At 39.6% G+C, this 9,808-nt stretch overlaps 1 pseudogene; it reads left to right on the top strand.

Moving 5' to 3' along the window:
* Nucleotides 1-5,747: 5,747 nt before the first annotated feature.
* LOC114620667 lies at nucleotides 5,748-6,529 on the top strand (annotated as a pseudogene).
* The last annotated feature ends 3,279 nt before the right edge of the window (nucleotides 6,530-9,808 follow it).

A 9,808-nucleotide genomic window follows, 5' to 3' on the forward strand; every position in this document is an offset into this window, starting at 1 on the left:
TGCTTCTCTGAATCCTCATGGGCAGCCTTCCTAGGGCTGTTTTCCCCCTACACCTGCATGTCTGATGTCTCTCTCTCCTGCACCTTTTTGGCATGGTGGTCCGTCTCCTATGTCCTCATTATGGTAGAATTTCCTCTTCCTTCATCTTCGATCTCTTTCTGGGAATCTTAAAAGTCCAACCTCTGTCTCCTTGCCCAGCCATTTGCCATTGGTAACTTTATTGACCAGTCAAAAACCAACTGGGGACAGGATTCCTTTAGTCCTACATGTGGGACACTGAAACAGGTTATTGAGTAACATAGCTAGCATAAGAACACAAATTTCTACAACTATCTCCAGGCCTTGAGGATTTCTTTTTCTTGTTGATGATACCACATACCTCACAGACTTTTTTTTTCTGCAGCCCTGAAAAACTTATATGACTCTGACTCCAGTGATACTCTTGTCTTTGTCAGTGCTGAAAGTGTGTATCCTTTATCCATTGGCCCATTTAATTAAGTTTAAATCAATTAACAACATACATCTCAAAATGGTGTATAAAAAATACAAAAGAAAAAGAAAATGACCTGTTTTTTCCATTGTAGTTCCTTTTGACTGAGAATAAATCATTGACTTAATTCCCTTTTATTTTTGAGATTTTTTTCCTTTTTTCAGACAAGACTTAATATGGATGGTATGCAGGTAATACACAATGGATTTGAGAAAAGAGTAGTTGCATGTAGTGATAAAAGAAGATAAAACATTATGGGAAAAGGGTACAATTCTTCTACTAACCCATTAACATAGTTTCTGAAAATATTATTTAGCAGAAATAGTGTTACAAAAATTCAGATCACTACAATATAATACCAGATGGAATGAATTAATAGACAAGTGGAAGAGGTTAGAAAGATATCAGATCAGATGTAAGGAATAGGAGTTCCTGAAGGAAAACACAGGGTGGAAACAATATCCCACATGCATGAAAACACACAAGAGCAGCAGCAATAACGACAATAATAAATGAAAGGCATGAAACATTAGCACATATATCAAAAAATAATCCAAGTACAAAATAGTCGCGTCTCAATTTATCTCAGGTAAAACTGAAACACTCTCTAAGACTGTAGCTGGCTATTTTATCTGTCACAGTGCAAAACTTTATTATGCCAGTCCTATGAAAAATTAAAGCTAATTATTAAACTAATCAATATCTAGATGAGACCCATATTAATACAATATTATCAAAATAAGAAGCATTAGAAAAGTACTTCCAATATTTTCAAAAACACTGCAAAACCAACAAAAACTTAATAAACTTTAGGAGATGCTAAATTGCTAACGAATTTGTGTTTGTTAAAAATCTGTACAATTGTCACTCTAAGGGAAGGCTAATATAGACTATAGATTCCAGCATATACTGTATCAATGTTGACTCATTAACAGCATCAGATGTATCACATTGAAGACATTATTATGGTGATGAATCTAGGTGTGAGGACAATGAGTCTATCTAAGAAGAGTGGTATCACCTGCTCAAATGAGAACAAAGACCTAGCTCATCAAAGTCAATAGTTCTAAAAAAGTCCCTAAAAGTACTATCTTTGCTTTTTGGCTTCTGTGATTCTGCTTCTGACTAACTCCTTGTTAACTGAAGTGTATCAACCCAGGATTTGGTACTGTGGCTTAAAAGCTCAACCTGATAAAGTTCTGGATTACACTCACTCATTAAACAGCCAGTGTAGTTGCCAGCTGGCTAATAAAGATGTTATACTAGCTTAAACCCATGTCTAAGTATTCTATGGTGGATACCTCACAACATTTCTGGAGGCCCCAGTGAGATCCCTAGAAACAAGACCTTGGGACACCAGGGATCTTGAAGCCCTCTTGGTTTGGGAAAAGTGCAGTGGTCAATGGACTCCTAGGAGGTGTGCAACTTGAGATGTTTCTGGGCTCCAACACTCCCTTTAATCAATTGATGCCTAATGCTTTGGAGGGATCTGACAACTTCACCCCAAAAGGGAACAAACTAAAAAAGCTACCTGGTCTGTCACCGCCAGAGGTTAAGGCACTTTCTGCTTATGACACAAAGGAGAGGTAGAATGGTTGTGGCCATTGATTCAGTGTCTATGATCCATGTGAGATGTCACAGGACTCCCCTGGTCTGTTCAGGTGTATGAATGTGTAGTTGCCATCCTTGGTTGTCTTTACTATGTGTCTCTGTTTGTTTCTGTCCATTTTTTTGGTTGGAGAAATATCTAAAATGGAGAGGGGAATGTCTCATTCCAGGACCATGGCTGCTGTGGTTCTCAGGAAGACTTCTGGCAGGCTCACAGGCTGTGCCAGGCTGCCCACTTATGTGGAGCTCTCCACCTCCTTTCTGCTAGGCCCTGCAATGGGAACTGCTGCTGTTGCTATGATGATGCTGGTGATGACGGAGGGTGCTGGGCTGCCCTTGCCCCAAAAGGACTTTGTATAGACAAATACAATGTCTGTTTTGTTTTGTTTCACAGAAACCTCTAGACCTGTGAAATCTATTGATTCTCTTTTGGTGTTGGATAGCCCAGTGATAGTTCAGTCTGTCTAGAATCTAGTGACTGGCCCAACCTGCTTCTCTATATTCAACAGTGAAATTTTCTGGTATGAGATTTCCCCCTCCACACACATACACACATACAACTCTAAAACCCCTGCCTTCTTGCCGGGGACACAGATTCTTTTGGCCAAGTCAGGTAGCACAGATACCTGAGTCTTAGTGAAAGAAATTTATCTCATTTTCAACCAATGTATAATTTTAAAACTAAAACCTACTGTAGAAAAATAGAATAGAAAAGTCAACCCCATTCTTGGCAGGGAGGATTGCTGCCAGACAGTGTAGCCCAGATAGAGTGGATTTCCTTTCTGTTCAATATTGACCAAGGTACAAAGGCTTTGGACAATTCTCACCATCCCCTTCCTTTAAAAGAAGGATTAAAGACAGCTGCTAGAAAATATTGCTTTTGATATGCATATGGACTCAAAAGGTTTACAACAACAATGACTTAGACACACATATATCAAAACAAAAGATAAAAAGAGATTTGAGAGGGCAAAGTCGGAGATAACAGGAAAGTGAGAGAAAAGCTGTTCTGTAAAGGGGATTCTAGCCCAGCCTCTGGCACCATGGAAGAGGCCAGAAGCCTATTTATTCAAAAAGACTTGATCCTGTTCCTACTTTTTGGCTGGCTTGTTTATAGGCAGTAGCCACTACACTCATGCTAATAAAAGCTGACAAACTATGAGCCAGGAACTAACTGTTCTTAACCTCCAATACACTACAGTGACCCTTTTGAGGGAGTCCCCAGAAAGGTGAATGTACAATACCCAAATAATGCAATTCTGCAAAATTTCAGTCACCAACACAGCCAGCTTGCTTCCAGATGATAACCCAACAGAGTCTCTCCAAGACAGCAGGCAAGTTAGAGCCATCGTTCTGTCAACCAGATGGATGTGGTTGGGGTCCTCCGGCACTGAGAGACGACGTCTTGGCTCCTCTGGCTCCAGCCTGCAGGAGTTTGCACCTCAACTCATATAAGTTGGCACTGGCAATTTGGGAGAATCTCTGGCTATGGTGAAAGATGGACTCAGCTAGCTCCCATTTCAGGCAAAACCCTGGCTCTGGCTACTGCTGCCCCAGAAGCTGTGGGTACTACTACCTCTGCTCTACTCAGGGGCTGGCAGGCCAGGAGCCTCCATTTTCTGTCAACATTTCCTGATTCTTGTTAACGTGAAAGCGACTGGCATGGTCCAATCTGTCAGATCTGACTTAACAGATGTAAAATTCTGAGAAGTGGAAGATGTACTATACACTGATCAGAGCAGCTTTGTTCAAGATGAAATCAGATATGCCAAGGGCACAGTTGTCATCTTGGTAAAGAACGTATGGAGTCAGCCCCTCAGTAAGTACTTCAGCTCTTCAGCCCCTCAGCAGAAGAACTTTAACATAAAGAGCTGGACCTGGTGCTAACCCAGGCACTTCACAGGAAAAAGAGCAAAACTATCGCTATTTAAATGAACAGTCAGTATGCATTGTCCAAAGCCCATGTCCACGGAGCCCTCTATATGGAGAGGAGACTTCTCATCTCAGCTGGAAATGAAATCAGAAAGAAACAACCAATAACCCTGGCCTTACTAGGCTTACTTAGGTATATCCTAAGGCTACCAATATAGATAGTCAGTGTCCATTACAAAGGGTATCAAGAGGGAGAATTCCTAGAGACCCAATATAACAGAGCAGTGGACTTGCCCTGCCCCCAGAAGGTGGCCCTAGGACCAGCAGGTCATCTTTAGACCTTGGATATCCTATCTGAACTTGAATTGCTCTAGTGACACTCTACATATAAAAACCAAGTAGGCATAAAGAGAATATTCCAAACAGAAGACCAGTGTCTTCTTGCTGGATGAGAGCTCAGTATTCCCTGCCATTATCAGAAGACAGATGGCTTCCAAACTTCACCAGACCACACTAAAATGGCTATGTTACTTAGGTCTAGATATTATTCCTAGATTTGAGTTACTTCTCTTTCCGGAGTTTAACAATGGCCTGGCCTTTCTGGTAAAAGTTTTTCTAAATCTGGCAAATATCCTAAACACTAACAAATAAACTAAATATATCCTTTGAGAGCAGCAAAAGATGAGCCAACCTACCTCTTGCCTTTCTAAGGGGCAGATGCATCCATGTCAAGAAGTTCATAAAGCAGAAATTACTAACTGTTCTCTCCTTGAGTCCTTACTGGGCCTACAACAGACCCAGAGCTGTTCCCCAGACAGTTTGAAAGGCTGTGTCATTTCTCATGTCTGAGCTTGACCACAAATTCCAGTTAATGACCATAAGAGGGTAGACAGGGTCAAGACTTGGAACCTGGAGCCAATATTGAAAGGCTCCTACAGCAGTGAAAGACATTGGTTTTCACCCAGTAGACCCTTTACATCCAGCTAAAAGAGACTACAAAATATAATGACAGATGGGTTATCACCAGGTTCTCCTAGCCCCTAATGATAAGACTGATATAGGCCCTATAATTATGGTTGTCCTTTTTTTTTTTAGTTTGAACAGACTTGTCTTGTGGATACCTCACAGCACAATGAAGAAAGAGCACAGATTCTCCACATCTATAATTAAACTTTACAGTAAATCTAACACGTTTTAAAAACCTACTAAAAAAACACAGAGAAGAGGGATGCATAGAGAACGGAGAGACAGATGGTAATAGGAAAAGAATAGCTAAAACATAATTAGTTATAAATATTTTTAAGTTTTTATTTTCTACAATATATAATACCATATTTTTATATATTTTTTTATATTCACATTTATCCTTACAGATTTTGTTACCTTACCTTTTCCCTGCTTCCTAGTCTGGTTCTGCCTAAGAGCTTCAACAGTGTTACTTGCTTTGGTTCCTTTTCTCCTGAGTATTTAAGGCACACTAGTTAGCTATAGTAACTTAGTGGATTCTAGTCATAGTGAGTTCTCCAAGTTTTCATTTCTTCTTAAATTGTCAAGTAAATAACACATGTATATTATATATAATATAAAAATGTACATATATATGTATTTAGTATATATTTTTAAAACTTAATTTTTTAAAGATTTATTTTCCTAATTTAAAAATTATGTGTGCATGTGTGCACACACATTTTATTGTACAAGATCCTACAGTTGAAAGACTTTGAAGAGAGGAGCGAGGTGCTAGGGCAGAGGCCTGGTCTGAGTGACTGGAGGCAAGATGCAGGACCCTAACGCAGACACTGAGTGGAATGACATCCTACGTAAAAAGGGTATCTTTCCCCCTAAGGAGACTCTGAAGGAGCTGGAGGAGGAGGAGGAAGAGAAGGAGGAGCGGCTCCTCCAGCAGTCAGTGGTGAAAACATATGAGGACACGACTCTGGAAGAGCTGGAGGAGAACGAGGATGAGTTCAGTGAGGAGGACGAACGAGCCGTCGAGATGTACCGGGAGCAACGGTTGGCTGAGTGGAAAGCGACTCAGCTGAAGAACAAATTTGGAGAAGTTTTAGAGATCTCAGGAAAGGACTATGTTCAAGAAGTAACGAAAGCTGGAGAGGGCTTGTGGGTGGTCTTACACCTGTACAAACAAGGGATCCCCCTCTGTTCCTTGATAAACCATCACTTGAGTGGACTCACCAGGAAGTTTCCCGATGTGAAATTTGTTAAAGTCATTTCAACGACCTGCATACCCAATTACCCTGACAGGAATCTCCCCACAGTGTTCGTCTACCGGGAAGGGGATATCAAGGCACAGTTCATTGGTCCTCTGGTGTTCGGTGGCATGAACCTGACCATAGATGAGTTGGAATGGAAACTGTCTGAGTCTGGAGCAATCAAGACGGAGCTGGAGGAGAACCCCAAGAAACCCATCCAAGACCTGCTACTGTCCTCAGTGTGGGGCTCTGTCCCCATGAGGAGGGACAGTGATTCTGAGGACGACTAAGATAGCAGTGATGTAACGTTTGAACTTTTTTGATATGACACATTGTCCGGATTTTTAATAAGGAGGGAAAAGCAAAAAATTATCATCTTGGTTTTTAACCTTTTTATAATTATTTAAATTTTATACATTTCAGATATAATCATTGCTGAAACTTTTTAAAAAATTTGTTGAAACTCTTTAAATTAATAATGTTTCTTTAAGAGAAATTTAAGCAAGTTATTATGTCACATATCTATGTTTTCCTACATGTATTTCAGCAAACCGTGAAACTGTTTAGTATTTTTTTTGACATGCAACTATATAGAAAGAAATGTAGAGTTTAAAAATGCAATGCAAATAAATTAAGTTAAAAACTATTTAAAAAATAAAAAAAAGAAAGACTTTGAATTTTTAAAAGAGATATTGGATTTTTAAAGAGAAGTTGAACTTTTAAAATCTTGAAAAATTTAAAGACTGTGAGACTTTTAAAGTGCTATATTTTATAGTATTATATTAATCTTGACATGACATCTTAGGGGACAAACAAGAAAGAAAGGTTTATGGTTTAATAGGAATGTGCTTGTGTGTCACATTGATAATGGTTTAGTTGTCAAGATTAGCTTCTTTTCAACTGGAATAGGACAGAATCATCCGTGATGATCTTTCACAACTGAGAAAATGCTCCCATCAGACTGGTCCATAGGCAAGACTGTGGGACATTTTCATGATTGGTGATTGTAGTAGGATCTACATCACTATTGATTGTGCCACCCCTGGATAAGTGGTCCCGAGAAAGCAGAGTGAGCAGGCCAAGAGGAACAAGCCAGTAAATACTGTTCCTTGGTGCCCTCTGCTTAGTTCCTGCTTCCAGGTTCCTGCCTTGCTTGAGTTCCTGCTTTGCCTTCCCCCAAGCATGGATATCCATTGTGGAGTGTGAGCCAAATAAAGCCTTTCCTCTCCAAGCTGCTTTCCACTACGATATTTATCAGAGCAGTAAAATCTAACTAGAATATTATATCCTGTACAATCTGTTGTTTTGGAGTGTTTGCTATAGTATCTGAGCTTTTAAAGTGAACATTTGACAATACTTCTATCAAAGTCTACCAAAGGATTTTAAGACTTTTGCAGAGACTTCTACATTACTTGCAAAAATAATAAAAGAAAACAGATCTATGTTTTAGGAACACCAGCAGGAAGATATTTACTTACTAGATATTAACATTTGTATTAAGTGGTAATGTTTAAGATGTTTTGATATTGCTAGAAAATAAAATTGTTCAAGGAGTGAAGTGCCATTATACATGTATTAATGAACCTGACAACTGTAAGTGAGGAAGGTATGATTCAAGCAGTAGATGGTACCTTTGTAGATTAGAGCCAAATAATACCACAAAGTCACTCTATGCAACAGATCTCACACTTGAGGTTCATTAGGGAAAAGTAGGTAAGTAGAGGCTGCCCCTAAGTAAAGGTATAAAGGGAAAGAGGGTGGGAAGAGAAGGCACTGTCTTTTTATAAGGGGGTATATAGCACATGTGCATAGGGAGAATATGTCAGTGCAAAGGTGTTTCATTCTGACAGCTGCTGCTAATGTGGCCGGCTGTAGTTAGATTACTGAAAGTAGGGTTAGGAATGAGGTTTTCCAACTGAAGGGGCGTTATTAGGTATGCCATATTTAAAAATTGGATTAGCATTTATTATATAAAATGCTATAAGTACATAATACACACTAATATATACGTTATTATATATAAAACATACATAATATAAAATGTATATAATATGATATGATAAATTATTTTATAGACTCCATTAGACAGCGATTGACAGAGGACACGAAGAGAGAAAGCAAGATGAAATGACATCAGCAGCAGCAGACTGTTCTTTACTAGAACACTGAAAGCAACAACCTCTCCTAGGGGCTGAGATTGTGTTGCAGGCAACAAAGGTCTGGGTTTTATAGAGTTAGGAAGGCTATGGGCCAGAGTGATAAACCTGGTGGAAAATTCCAATGGCAGCAGTTCTATTTTGCTGTGGTTTGGGGGTTGAAATGGTTTATATTTGCAGATCTTTTGAGTTCAGGGGTTTCCAGAATTTCACAACCTGGGTTTGAACTTTCAGGTTTGTCCTTCAGTCACCACCAGCACATAATTTGCACGAATGAGGGTCCTTATTATCATGTCTGTAGAGAGAGATGGAAAGGCCTGGGCTAGTAAGTACTATTTATAACATACCACTATCTCCTTTATGGGGTTAATAAGAAGGCATACTTTTTGTTTAGGTCTGCCCCTTTTCCTTGAATTGGAGCCATTTTGCTTCATGCATGCCAACTATTTCATATTGCTGCTGTAATATCCCTGCCAGTCATTGACAGAGAAAAATAACTTGACTCAGAGTAGGGTCATACTGACCACATATCCAGTTATGTTCTGCATGTTCTGTGTGAGGTTTGTTAATCTTAAGAAAGTCCAGAAAGCTTTGTGTAGGGCACATCAAATTAAAGGCCATTATGGACTGTCATGTCTAAAATGGTTTGAGTCAACCACCAGGGAGTACTTCCTGCACCTGTCTATGAATTCACTGTGGTTTTTGTGTTTTTTTTTCCATTTATAATCTGACAGAGAAAGATGTTCATCGCCATACCTCAGTCTTGTCTGAGCTATGGTCCTGATTGATCAGTATTAGGGTATGTGTTCAATAAACTATCCCTGTCTGATTCAGATGGTTCGTGTGTTTTGTGGGGTGACTCTTGAACCCCAATATTTAGTGCATTAGCAAGGAAGCTCCCCTAACTTTGAGCACCCCTCAGTTACTGACAGTGAACACCCCTAAGCCAGATGGGTCCTCCATAAGGAAGTAAATTTGTTTGTTGTTGTTGTCTTTAACTTGAACAGTTATATTTCTTGGCTTGATCTTGTTTCTGGTACTTATTTGAGACACATGAATATGTATTAAAATTGATGTAGACACTCTTTGAGTCTGAGGACAGGGATGCCCAGAGTCCTCTTCCGAGGGGGTCGGGTTACATATAATACAACCCTTTAGACCTGGATTTGGTCAGTACTCTCATGGGGCTCTTGTCTGAGAGCCCATGCAGTGCTGTATTTGTCTTTGAAACTCAGCTTTGTTTGTTTTCTGACTTACACTTTTTTTTGGGGGGGCACCATTCTTCTATATTTAACTCCTTAACTATGGGACATCTAGGTCCCTTTGGTGGTATATCTGGGTCCTTTCCCACTCCTCCCCAAATCTACTGGTTGTCCTTTGGCACACAGGTCTGTCCATGTCTGTCAGTTTATGTCTGTAGTTTTGTTTAGTTGCTGATTGTTGCTCTGCGTTTCTTGTTCAGAGGGAGAATG

Source organism: Grammomys surdaster, unplaced genomic scaffold, assembly GCF_004785775.1.
Source record: "Grammomys surdaster isolate TR1022 unplaced genomic scaffold, NIH_TR_1.0 169, whole genome shotgun sequence".
NCBI lineage: Eukaryota > Metazoa > Chordata > Mammalia > Rodentia > Muridae > Grammomys > Grammomys surdaster.